The sequence below is a fragment of the Numida meleagris genome, chromosome 1 (assembly GCF_002078875.1).
Source record: "Numida meleagris isolate 19003 breed g44 Domestic line chromosome 1, NumMel1.0, whole genome shotgun sequence".
NCBI lineage: Eukaryota > Metazoa > Chordata > Aves > Galliformes > Numididae > Numida > Numida meleagris.
The window spans coordinates 11,487,046-11,501,540 of record NC_034409.1 but is presented as its reverse complement, the minus strand read 5'-3'; the positions used below and the strand labels follow the sequence as shown (position 1 = coordinate 11,501,540).

General features: G+C 37.0%; 1 protein-coding gene across 11 annotated transcripts in view; it reads right to left on the bottom strand.

Annotated features, from left to right (window-relative positions):
• The window catches only part of MAGI2 (membrane associated guanylate kinase, WW and PDZ domain containing 2), a 735,464-nt gene that overhangs the window by 666,795 nt on the left and 54,174 nt on the right, over positions 1 to 14,495 (bottom strand). The gene's annotated exons all lie outside the window — the stretch shown is intronic.

Genomic DNA, 14,495 nt, shown 5'->3' with positions numbered 1-14,495 from the left:
CTGAAGAGAAGAACTGCAATCCAGACTGGTGTTCTCAGTTTTAGCGGCTGCTCCTACATCTGGAAGGCCCTGCCCAAGCAAAAGCTTGGTCCATTCAGCTCAGCAGGAACAGTGCTTCCTTGATCAGAATGGACCTGCTAATTCCTCTGCGAGACCTGCATAAGAATCCACTGAACACTCTTCAGTGCTGCATTCAGGCATGAGGGCACCATGAGGAATTTCACAAAACACAGAGCATTGCCATCTCCATTAGGGGTCACAAGCCTGGAAATGTGCATGGAAATGATTTCACCAGCTGGAAGACACACCTGTTTGATTCTCATGCATAAATTGGAATCTTACACTGAGAAAAAGATGACTTTGGGTTCTGTTCAGCTGTTCCAGAAAACAAAAATCTGGAACTGGTTAGTACAGGGAGAGGATTACAACCTTTGCTCTCTCTATGGATGAAGGCACACCACTGCTGGATCAAATGACAGTGATTAGTTCTTGCCATAGAGCAGCTCATTTGTGCTGACTTTTCACTCTGCCTCAAGTTTTCAAGCTGCCTCATTAAGCTTCCAGTTTTCTCTATTCCATTTCCAGGAGCTTAGGCACCCAGTTCTCAGTGCTATATTTTTAGTGGGTCAATATGTATATAGCAACCAGTGACACAGTAGCCTGTAGATAAGTACTTTATAAACCTTAGTACTAACCTTATTTAGTAATAGCTTTCTTAGATATGTAGGTTTCATTGAACTGTTTTAATGTAGTTATGCCCTTCATATAAATAAAATACTTTTCCATTCCTTTCCTCTATGGAACAAATTAGATTTTTTTTTATCATCTCATTACAACATCTGTTCAGCAGAGTCAAGTCCAATACAGTTCTGAGGTCAGTTCCTGCAGCCTGAGAAAACAGAAAATAATATTATCCTAATTTAGCAGTGATAAAGTGCTGAGGCCAGCAGTTCATGTTCTGAATTCCCCAATGTGCTCAAAATTCTTTGATTCTGGCTAGTTGCATAGCCAAGGAACAATGTCATTCTGTTGTGGGGAATTCAGATAGGGTGGAAATAATTTGATTTTGGAAGACTCACGCTAACATGAAGGCAACTGAGAAGCTTGTGCAAAGGATCTAGCAAAGTATCAGATTCAGACACAACCTTATTAGACATCATTTAGGCTCTTACCTTGCAAACAACTATATATGTGTTGAATTTTAATTATGCAACCCTTCAAAGATCAACATTAAACGAAAACAACAAAAAACAATGCACTGGAAGCCCAGTAATGTTCAATACCAAAGAATTATTAATTATGTGAGAACAGCGCTACACATTCATGAGCACAATTTACCAGCATGCTCTCTATTAGCTCATGATTTGCTTATAAACAAATGTTTCTCACATAATGGTTCAGGTTGGAAGGGAACTGTGGAAGTCATCCACCCAACCCTCTCTGCTCAAGGAGGAACATCAAAAGCTGATTGCCCAGGGCAATGGCCATGTGGCTTCTGAATATCTCCAAAGATGAAAGATCTCAAAAGACAGTCTAAAGAAGACCAAAAAAGGTATTTTGAGATCCCACAAGATATTTTGAGATCATCTATCAAAATAACTATGTATACCAAGACCAATGCACTGCATGAGACTATTCATTTGTTTACAGTTAAGTATGTATATGTATGTACATTTCAAATACAGAATATGATTAGAAGACAGTCTCATTTCCTTTTGCTCGTATAAACTTGAGCTTAATTACATAAAAGGTTTCCAGAAACCTGCCTGTGCTTTTGAAGGTGCAGGATCTCCATCACCCCTGTGTTCTAGCACTCTCTTTTCCTGGATGTTCTGTGTCATGGAATCTACATCTTTTCTGTCATCAGGGATATACATGTGCACATTTTTGAGTACTTCAGATAGAGTTTCAATACATGAAGAATAACTGCTCTTTAATATATTAGAAACTGCAGAAGTACTAATTTTAGCTTCCAGAAATCATATCTCCATAGGCCAGAACTTTCTTGCCTCAAAAAAAAACAATACAAAAAAAAAAATAAATAAAAAAAACCAAACACTAAAAACAAGTTTTCAAGATGAAAATGCAAAATTTCCTTTCAGTTATGCAGTGTTAGATTATTATTTTTTTGCTCAGTGTTTAAACTCCTACATTATAAGCTTTTATGCCAAACTAAAGCATATGTCCAATGAAAAGTTTACCCAGAAGACACCACTACGAAGTCCTAACACTCTGAATTTAATGCAGTTCTTTGTGTTTGAATGTTGCAGGGCACTGGCACGTTCAATTCCAACTTTCAGTGTTTGAACGTTCAGCAGTATGCTCAGGCAAACAGTTGTGCTTCAGATTAGTGCTACCCTCAGATTCCACAGCCGAAATAACTCCACCGACAACACAGAAGTTAACCTGAAGCAGTTAAAGGCACTTTTGGCATACGTGGTTATCTAACACAATTTCTATCTTGTGATCCAAACAGCTAACAAATCAACAACATCAAACGTTATTACTGTGTACTGCTTCACATACTGGACTAATATATTTTAATATATTGCTTCTCTACATATAGTATTAAGGTGTTGCAGTTCCTGCAGCTCACATGATTTACGTGAACTACAGCACGGGTAAATATCAAGTATTCAAAGCTTTGTTTATTGTGTTTCCAAATTCCTACTAATTTCAACTTAAATACGAGTATGTATTCACTAAGGCTCGCACTGCTTTACTCAGAACCTCATTACTTTGCTAAAATGCTCTCATTAATTGAAGCAAATTTTTATAAATCCATTTATGAAAGAATATCTGAATAATGAGTAATACCATCGCAATCTCATTTCTGGTCAAAATTCTTAACAAATTAGATATAGTCAAAATGGTCACAAGTTATTAGCATCTTATGCAAAGACATTTATTCATCTCTCAAGGCCTCAGTTTTGTACAATTTTTTATAGGAATTGTATTCTCAGTTCCTTGTGTAAGACTTCATGACAGAGAAAGCTGAGAACAATCTTAACAATGAGTACTTAAGGTCAGACTTTCTTTTGTTTGAAAATTTGAAAAAGGCAAATTATCCTTTCCAGAAAATCTGCTATTAGTTTAACCAAAAGAAGAACGTTAATTTAAAATAATATCTGGCTAAGAATAAAACACATTTTAGAAAAAAATAGGTTTGTATATTTAATTAATGTATGATTATACTGGTTTCTTAAAAGATCAAGATTAAGGATATATCTATGCAATTAGAACTTCGAAACATCATCATAATTGTTTCTTTTATACATACGCAAAATACCTTTGATAAAGGTTTGTCAAAGGCTTTGCTTCAATGTTTTACTGTGGGAAGCCATGAGTTATTTTTATTTATGTATTTTTGAAACCAGCAGTAGCAGCTGTATTATTTCCAAGTATGTCACCTCATAAAGAGACGAGGCATTTTTCTTTCATGCTGACCAAAAGCACCATAATGAATGTGATACTGAATGAGCAAGTAAGGTAAAGTCTGACGGCTCTTCTCAGAAAATCAAGAAACTGAACAAAGATTAAGTTTCCAAAGAGATGAGCCGTTCATCATATGCAGGCAACTTTAAGCTTTGATTCCTATATTTATACAGCTCATTACTTTTTCACAGGAAGCAAAATGTTCTTGTTCCACAGCTGAATCAAGTTTTTGAGAATTTAGCAGCATATGTATTAATCACTGCATTCTCTTCATTTTTTAAAAGAGACTGTGTAATACAAAGGAATACAAGTTTTATTCACCAAGAAAAAGCAACAGCTCAGTTTCACAACATTAACTTTGACAATTATTCATTAAGCCATAACCTACCAGGCCCGAAAGAGGAAATAGCTCAGATTTAAACAAATTCATTTCCACAACTATTTATCATTAATCTCCTCTCATGTAGGCTCCTATTTTAAACATAAAGGCATTCCTTGCTTCCATGTCCTGTATTATTTTGGTTTCATGCTTTCTTAGAACAACCATGCCTAACTTCACATTTATGCAAGCACTATCTTCATGCTACTTTCCAGTTAGTCTACTATAAGTGCTGAAATGTGTTTTGTTAGAGATACAGTGTGCACTTTTTAAAAGCACTACTAAGAGTCAAGACCTTGGCTCTTATTGAATTTTAATTGTAGATGTAATTTCACCTTCTTATATCCCTTCAAAACCAATCATTTTACAGAACAAGAGCAAACTTATTCTTCTCTACTAAGTCACTTAATCTGCAACATATTAATTTTAAGTATAATAAAATTTCCTTATTACAAAACCTATCATATAACACAATGTAATTTGCAATTAATGCAATGGAATCTTATGTCAGAGGCTAGAAATTTGACCTGCTAGATAGGTTTCTGTTTCTGTGCAAAGCACTGCTTTGCTGCACAGCTTGTTTACATTTTCTTTGGTTCAATTAACTCAAACTGTAAAATAAATTAAAACAAAAATGTTATTCTGAAAAAAAGAAAACTTTCTTTAAAAATTTTGGATATATTTGCATAAAACTTGAGCCCCCAGACAGAATAATGAAGGCTACCACTGCAGATATCTAAACTGAACTAAAGTTAATTCTCCTTTTCTAAATAATCTCTTGGTGTTTTCCTCCCTTTGAACAGTATTTTCTTATTTGCAAATACTGTATGGTCCTTCAGAACCACTGAGCCTACAGAAAAACATCATCATTTCTCTTTTCACAAGATCTATGGATCTGACCACTAATAAGGTGTTTCTGCTAGCAGAAGACTGAACAGTCCCAGATCTCTTGGACCCTGCTCACACATGACGTCCTCCAAGCCCATATTCAGTGGCTCTTCCCTGGACTAGCTAGAGCAAACCCATGTCCATCTTGTACCAGGCAGTCCAGCTCTGGACATAGCATATGTCAATGTAATGTACTAGTTCCCCAAAAGTAGATCTTCTTAAACGGTTTAGGATAGTATAGTTATACCTTCATTTATCATCTTCAAATTAATTTTCACTAAAAGCTTTATCTTTAACTACCCTTTTATAGATGAAACACCTCGTAAAAAATCAATGGGTGTTTAAGGTGTGGATCAATGGTATAATATGGCATTTAGTCTTTATGTGAGAACAAACTGCTCTAATTGGCTACTCATTAATTCTTAGGATCTCTTCTTGGCAGGTTTGATTAATGCAGACTCTTTGTCCTTCATATTTGTACATTAGAGTCCTTGACTTTGTGAACAGCTTTTTCTCTGCTGCCTCCCCAGCTTTGGTCATTACATCTACTTCAATGACACTTCAAAGCAATAATGAAAAATATTATTGTGGATTTAATATTTAACGGCTTGCCATCGAATTGTTCTATACGGAAAATTCAGATGGAGTCAGTGGATGTTCTGGGATCAGGCTGACTGTAAGCTATTTAGCCTTGTGGTAAGGAAACTACTGTTAGGAAAGGATTTAGATAAGAAGGAAATTGCAAGCAAAAAAAAAAAATACTTCAAATGTAAAAGAGAATGTACAGTAATAGCAAAAGACCCTCTAAAACTCCCTAACCACACCCCCAGCAACGTTAGTTAAGCTAGCAGAAAAAGGAACAGAAATAGCAGTCATTTCATTCTAAACATTTCTTACATTAACTTTCATAGTTCTCTGTGCTCCTCGTATGTAATACTACAGTGGTCTCACAGAAAATTAACTGACTTTTAAAAAATCTTTTTTACATGCAAACATTCTTCTTTCTAAATAAAGCCTCATATCCCTACCAATGGATTAGTAAAGACAGCAACAGTAAGAATAGTTTACACTTCTTTTAAGAATTTCAGGAAAATCATACACTCTAAAAAATACTTCAGAATGACTGCTAACTGAAAATCAAAGAACAGATTGTATTATATTTGACTGATATGGAAAGGATAGCTAGGCCATAAAGCTACCAGGAGATCTTAAATAAAACTGGAGACCCACCAAGTCCCAGTTCCACAAGTCCACAGGAATTGTTCATACAGGTGACAATCTGTGAGTCATCTCAAGGCAGAGGAATAATTTTAAATCTATTTGCACAGAAGCTGATCTCCCAAAGAGACAGAGCAGTAAATATTTCCTGTGGATGAAATGAGCAGCTCTCTCATAGATCACCTTCTTGAAGCAAGCTGGAAATTTATTAAAAATATTTACTCATAGTATGGATGCCCTTATGTGTATTAACAGTTGTGGGCCTGTATAGGAAGAAGATTACACCTACACGTTTTACAATCATATTAAATATATGACAGGATATAAGTAAGGAAAACCACAAATAGTTGTGAATAGTGTAGCGGGAGATGTTTATGATTAGCTCCATAAGCATCCAATACTTGCTAGCTGCTCTACTGTGAATGCGTGGTAGCACACTGAAAAATCCTGAGGAAGGATTTGAATGAGGACAACATAGTGGCTAGGCAGACATTCATCAATGAAACCAATCAATAAATGTTATTCAGTTTATTTCTTCCCTTCAGCAGTGGAGTTTTGAGTATGCAGCAAAGGGATCCTTAATAGGTCTCTGATAGAATCAGCAGTGCTTTCCTTAACCAAGAACAGGTGCTGCATGTTGCCTTCTGAGAAGCTTGCCAGAGTATTGGACAAACACTCGGCATATGTTTCATAAATAAGCAATAAGTATACAGAAAATTTATTTGCAATATGCTGTAGTCACCAGGTAGTGAGGATATCATGAGATTTGGTGATAAAAGTGCTTTGACAGGGCAGGAAAACAGCATGTATTAAAATTACAAGCTTGAATATAAAAATAAATCAGATATGACATAACAGAGGATTTTATACAGTTTGGGAATTGATGCAACATGCAGTAAGAATTTCTGTAAAACAGACTCCACCAAATCTCAGGACACCACATGGTGCAGGCATAAACAACAGCAAGGGAGTTTTAAGCTGGGACAGCTACCAGCTACCCTGCACCGCCATGAAGGCAGGAAGCTCAAAATAATAATGTGAATCTTAGGGCTGGGCAGCTTAAAGTCTTTCTGTTACTACCAGTATCTATTTACAGAAAGACAGCTACAGCAGGCTATGAAACAGATGGATAAATTCTTCCACAGCTTCATGCTCAACACCAAGCATCTTATTTTGAAAGCATGTGTAGAACACAGGACAGATTTACCTTGTTTACCCTCAGTTCTCCAGAAAACAAAGAAGTGTACAAGGATGTTGTATGATGGATACTAGGGTTTTTATCATTTCCAGTGTCTATTACTGGAAATCAGTCTACCTAGAGACTACAGTAAAAAGAGGCATGAAGTCATACAATATTTGGAAGTCTACTTTTTAAACTAGGATTAAGAAAGGAAAAGCTAGATAAAATACAGTTAGCTTGTGATTTACAGCAGGTCACACACCGTGATGGTCCACATTAGCTCTAACCCTCTTATCTCTTTTAAAATAATTATCACTCATGATCTATCTCAAGCCTTTTTCCAAAGAGGTAAAGCATCTATTTAGGTAATGTTTCTCCTCTTTATCACCTAGTGAAGATGTCAAAATCTTTTGAAGCAAAATCTGATCCCTTCCACATTGGTCCTCCCATAAGCAGCAAGGTAGATGAGCTGGGGAACCAAGACTGCCTCTCAGGGTGGACACTACTGTAGGTCCACACAGAGATGAGACGGCACATCAGTACTCAGAGAGTTGTAAGTGGGGCATAACATCTTTTACAGAAGGGATATGTATTCACATCTAGCTAGCAAATAAGCAGAGAATGAATGACAAAGTCAATGGTCTGAACTTTGATGAAACAAAGTCACTAAAAGTGCTTCAGGTGTTAAATGGTACTGCAGTGGGAATGGAAAATAACCAAACTGGACTGGAAGGCAACCAGTCTGCCCACTGTTTGGGGTCAAAGGATCAGGAGTAAGATAAGCAAAAGGAATAAGCAGGTCTGACGCTGGAGAATCAGGAGTTTGTGTAACATCAGTATGGACAGATCAGTAGATGTCCACTCAACTAAATGAAAGATGCACCGGGGCAGAAGGAGAAAGCAGTGCACACTAAAAGCAGGAGAAACCACAAAGGGTTATTAGGCCACCAATCTGAAATGGGAGCTTAAGACTTCATTCCTAGTGTAGGGTATTTACTGCGGTCACACAGAATCAGCTTATTTTCACAAATAGCACAATACCTGAAATGATTGCTAACAGGGATGCAGTATCTGTGTGAAAGCTGACAGAGGGAACACAGGCTATGTAACCAGAAGAAGCTATAAAGCTATAAAAAGACGCTATGAAGTCCCAGCCTCTCACCAAGTGAGAACAATCTCAGTAGAAACTGCAGCATCTTGGATATAGCATCTCTTAGATAAGCACAGTTTGGCCTCGCAGACACAGAAACTGCTCACTGCTACACAGCACTCTCGCAGGGAACACCTTACATAGTCAAACTGCAGCATTCTTAGCTTTAAAAGCAACACACACAAACAGAAATCCATCAACAGCAATTATTTTCCGCTTGATAAATGGTGCATATGAAGGCAAACCCAATAGTGACATCGATGTCAAAGACAACACTGTACTTCCTGATTATACCCATATTTTTGAGTTTAGAATGAAATAATACCCTTAATTAAAATGATTAAAACCTCAGCTCAGGGTTGTGGTACTGCATAAATGAACATTATGATTACAGTTACTGGAGAGCTTCCAATACTTAAAAGCATCAGAAGTTTGACGATATTTTTTTTTCCTTATGAGAGAATTAGTCTACACTACACACAGCTAAAATCCAGAGTACTCACAGAGTAGCACATACTTGAAAGCTGTTAGAACAAACCTCAATATTTAAATTATCACTTGCAATGTTGAGCAATTACAACTGCCATGCATTTCTATTTCTGCTGACTCTGAGTCAAAAGAGCACCATCACGTCTGCCAAAATGAATGCAAATCTTTATTCATGCTGGATAAATCTCCAGTAGATGTTAACAAAGGCGGATTTCCTCCCTTACACCTTTCTCTGCTCTGTATTTTTCTGATTCTTTTTCATTGCCCAGTACCTTTCCATTATCCAACAAAGAGTTATCAGCACCACTGCAGTCTTGCTGCAGTTCTCCTCCCTAGATTGGTGCAGACAGCTACTATCTTTGCGTCTGGTCACAGGGGAATTGAGATCTTGGCATCAGGGATGTTAAGAGCAGAATTCCAACTGACTCAGCGGAAGGCAGAGTTTTACGTAAGGTATCTGAATGGTTCCCAAATTATTAAATTTTTACAGTTGAGAAAATCATCTGGATGAAGTGTATCCAATATCCTTAATAAGTCACTGAGAACAAACCTTTTCTACGACATAGTAAGTAATCATTAAGAGCTGCAATAGCTGTTAATGACTCGCACTAAATAATTAATACTTCCAATATTTTTGTGAGGGAAATCGTTAAACCATTCATTTCAGAGGTGGAAAACTCAGCTATATGGGCTGTGTTACTGATTTTCTCCAGCCACATAGCAAACCAAAGGAAGAGCAAGGACTAGGTTAAATAGCAGAGGCTGCCTCTACTAGGATCATTGGGCAAAGCACAACCTCCACTGGAATGCTTTGGTAAAGAAAGGTTGCAACAACTAGGGCCATTCTTCCAGTATGAAGATGGTAGGGAAAGAAATAAATAGGAATTAACCACTTAAATAGGAAAAATTCACAAAAATTTATAAAGCGTTCCTTTGTATATATATTTTCACATGTATATTTTAGAGACAACAGTGAGGTCAAGAAAAAAAATCCTTGTGGACAAGTTTCCAGTGGCAGCTCACATGTTCAAATAAAAAATGAAACTGTCATTGAAATGTATTATTATTCTCTGAAAGAACCATCACAGGGTTATGAAGCAACAAATAAAAGAGATTTTAAACGCATAAGACAAGGACTTCATTCTCTTACTGGCTTCTACAGCTTCACACAAACACTTGATATAACAAAAACCTTCTTTCTTGGTGAAGCTGACATTCCTTCAACCTAGAGAGAAGGCTTTGGGGTGACCTTATAGCAGCTTTCCAGTACCTACAGGAGCGCTACAGGAAGGCTGAGGAGAGACTCTTTATCAGAGAGTGTAGTGATAGGACAAGTGGTAATGGTTTTAAACTAAAAGAGGGTAGATTTAGATTAAACATTAGGAAGAAATTCTTTTCTATGAGGGTGGTGAGGCACTGTAACAGGTTGCCCAGAGAAGCTGTGGATGCCTCCTCCCTTGAGGTGTTCAAAACCAGGTTGGAAAGGGTTTGGGCAACCTGATCTAGTGGAAGATGTCCCTTGCCCATGGCAGAGGAGCTGGAATTATATGGTCTCTAAGGTCCATTCCATTCCATTCCATTCCATTCCATTCCATTCCATTCCATTCCATTCCATTCCATTCCATTCCATTCCATTCCATTCCATTCCTTTCAAGATCACAAGAATTAGTGATCTCAAATACTGTTTGAATCAGATCAATTCAAAACGTCATAGGAAAATCTTTATTTACTAGCAAAATACATAGTCTACGCACTTCTGGAAGAAAAAACTGATGAAGTTTTAAATATCATATGAGGAAAAATAAGTTGCAGCTATGTTACAGGACTGGGGCATTCAGTTTGCTGCTGTTTACAATCAAGGCAATTTACACTGGCTTGTTCATCTATGATATCAGCCAAAGGCTGGTACTTTTCTGCCCTTTCATCCACAGAACAGAGTCATACTGGATGAAGAAGAAAAGGTATAAATATTCTTAGCCTTACACTTGCTATTTGGGAAACTATTTCCCTATCAGAACTAGTACTGCTAGTAAAACTAGCACCAGTCAATGTTGCTCAATTACTTTTTACAAAAAAAATGCAACATAATATACATGATTTAGATAAATCATATATACGATTATATAACTATATATATATATATAACTAAATAAGATAAGGTCTGTTTCAGTGAAATGCACAGGGCAGACTGAATTCAACTCACAAAATAAGATACCTAAAGTGAACTGCATCCATGTCTTACACGTAGATTCCTGGTGTCCCTTACATGTGCTACAGTAAGTCCACTTGTCCTTCAGCTGCCAGTCTAGAATGCCAGGGCACATCTGAAAGCCCACACAGATATACCAGATGTCTCGGATATTTCAACGTAACCTCAGTGGTTCTGACTACCTATATGTGGTCAACTGAATCAACAATACTTTTACACTTAATAGTGATCTAATTAAAATAGTCAGTGGAAAGCAAGATAGACTCTTCCTGGTGAGCTGAATAGTCTGTAGCCTTCACTGGATGGGATGCGGTTGCTTAAGCGTTAGATCTGAATACTGTTAAGGGCATCCTATGCATATGCAGCTGGACTGACAGATACTACAAAGAAGTCGTGAGATACTGCATGCTCCTGGATAGCAACTGGAAGCCAGGTGATACACTCCGTCATCTCTAACTGCAGTGCACACTTACAGCACACACGCGAGCTAAGCCTTACTGACCATATCTCCAATTGCTGTAATGGGATGCTATGGACTTAGTTCATGCATAGACAACTACTCAGCTGTCTTAACTTCCAGACTGAACTCCACATCACAGTAAACACAAATATCTCATGTAATGATTCTAGATAGCCTTCCTATCTCCAGCTTTTAGCCTAAAAATACCCATGAAGGTGTAAGTTAATACCCGCCAGTCCTAAGCCAATATTATGGATACCCCAGCACGTGTCTTATAACATCAAGCCCTTACAGTTAGGCAGGTGGGTCATTCCTCTTGCTTCTAATGCTAGAGAAATGAAGTTTTATTTAATGACACCGGTTCTCAGATAGAAAGATCTGAATAATAAAAAAATCCTTAATGATGTTATCAGACATTTTAGTATTAGAAGTTTATTCTTAAAGTTTCATTACTGCATCCACTCACTATGAAACAATTTTTTTGACTGTGAGAAACCATATGCTGTACTAGAATATGCGTAAATGGATTCCATATTGTGACTAAGGCCCTGTTCTACAGGTTATTTTCCATAAAGTGAATGTAGGATTTCTGGGTTTTAACTGTTGCCTGAGTTAAAGAATACTTTGATTGGCATAATGAGAGCAGCAGGGTCCTAGGACCGTACACTGATGATGCCAATACATTCCACAAAGCCAGTGCACATTGATAAAGCTACCAACTTGTTTGATGTCTTTATTTGCTGTGTTCATTTCTGCATTACCCAAAATGTCAGGAATAATAACAGGAGTTCTCTGGTTGTGATATAATTTCATTAAAATAATGGCAATGGAGTATTTGGGCAACAATATTCTTGTAGAAATTCTCATAACCGATTTTGAGATATGGTAAATTTTTTTTCCATCTTACACCAGTCTCTGAAAAATCAGGAGCATATAATAATGGCAGAAAATTCTGGTACTAATAAATGAAAACGGATTATTTTATTATAAAAGGCATCTTGGTGGACAAACAGTAAATCTTCCATATTGGAAAAGAGATTCAGCTCTCAAAAACATTTGTGTGAAGTACCATAGTGCCATCAAACAAATGGAATAAGCTACAGACAAGTTCCTCAGTGGTAGTACCTTTTTTGCCTCTGCAGCTTATGCTCTACACTTCGTGAAACACTGTTAGTATAAAATACATTTAGAGAGCTTCTGTTTGTTTGTTTTAGCATGAGTTGAACAAATTACTCCCAACATCTCTGTTACAGAACATCATTCAGTCAGGAGATTGTTCCTTTTCTTCTTGGCTCTGATTCAACTCTTATAAGAAAAATATCCAAGCTTTAAAATTTATTAATTTTAGTTTCTATTGCTTTGGGAATTCATCTCCAGAGAATGGGAGAAGACAAAAAATGAGAGCAGAGTGTATGATGTAACATTATAACCAGAGTTAAATGTCATTAATATTCTGGAAATATTCATGGCCTTTCATATTCATATAAAAATGGATCTATATAAGCAATATTTCCTCTCCAGAACAGTACCAGCAGGGTTTGATCTAGTAAGAAAATGGTCACAAATCTGATATTAAAGTGGAATTCTTTTTGATGAAAATCTTATGTCCAAAATATATAGTTAAATATCACAAGCATATTCCTCCCTGACACAACAAATAAAATCACTTCTTTTTGATGATTCCACTAAAAACTGTTTATCAACCTGAATGCTTACTTCACAATTTCAAAGCATGTTTGAAGGTCATGCAGTTGTTCAAGGCCACAGATTTAAATAAATCAGCTCAAATATCATTAACAGAAAGCCCGGCACGGATTCACGAAAACAGAAGCACTGTAAATTCTTAGAGAACCAATAGAAAGGGAATTTACAATGCAAAGGAAAGGTAAAAAGCAAGATTACCTGGGGGGCAATAAGAATCTAATAAATGAAAGAATAAACAATGTTTATTACCACAGGTGTTAAGTCTGAAGATCTTAAAAAAAAATGATTATTCAGAAACAACTGAGAAACAACTGAGTGGTGTAAATCTTTACAGGTGAGGGAATTTATTCTGTGGCTGGAGATAGCACATGAAAACGGAGCAAGATAAGAAGCATTTGGTACAGCCAGAGGAGCTAACAAACAGAATAAAGTAAGTGTGTGGTGAGGGTCGGAAGAGGAATAAGATGGCATGAGGTGAGATGGGAGATAAATGAGTTGGAGGTAGGTGCAAGAAAAGCAAATAAATATTTTTAATAAAATTCAGGCAGCTGATCAGATATTTTTTCCCTGTATTTTATTTCCCAGAATGAAAAGGTTCGTTTTCTTTATGTTTTTTAATGAAAATTCTTTAGTTTTTGTCACAGAGCAATGAGCTGTCCCTAAAACTGCCTTTTCCCCACAATTTTCTGATGGTTCTTATGGAAAACTGTTGCCAATTTCACGACACATCTGTTCTGCTATCCTGCTCACAAAGATGTAAACACATATACTTTTCAGCCAGCCTAGGTACCAGTAATAGCTGTGGGGCTGTGTGATTCAGTGCAGACTGTCAAACCCAATGGAAATCTTGTGTAAGTGTTATGATGGCTCCATGCATCAAGTTCTACACTGCCACAAATAGCCTCTCATTCATGTCCATACTTAGGACTTACTGCTGCAGGACAACTCAGGCTCTACACTATGACTACATTTTGATTTGCAGTTTGACTTGAGTGACCCCAACAGATTTCTAAGAGCACATACTAGCATCTTCTTGAAGAACTGCACCATTTCTCTGCATCCCACTAACTAACCAGCGTTAATTCTCAGCATGCATCAGGAGGACTTGAGCCATTAGGACCAGCAAGGATGACTGTTAAGAGGTGGTAGTTAGAAAAATCGAATTTGAGGTATGAGGTTATATAGACTTGAAAGAAGCAAAAGGAAAAGGTGAGCAAATGAGAGTCCTCTGGAGCACAGTCTACATCCAGGATGACCTAGGAATGGGAAAATGGCTAAAAAGCTACAGAACGAGTGAAGGGAACGGAAGGCTTTTTTGAGATCTTGCAGATATAGCCTTTAAAGAAGATACTCTAAGGAATTCTTTTATAGAAGGATAAAAAT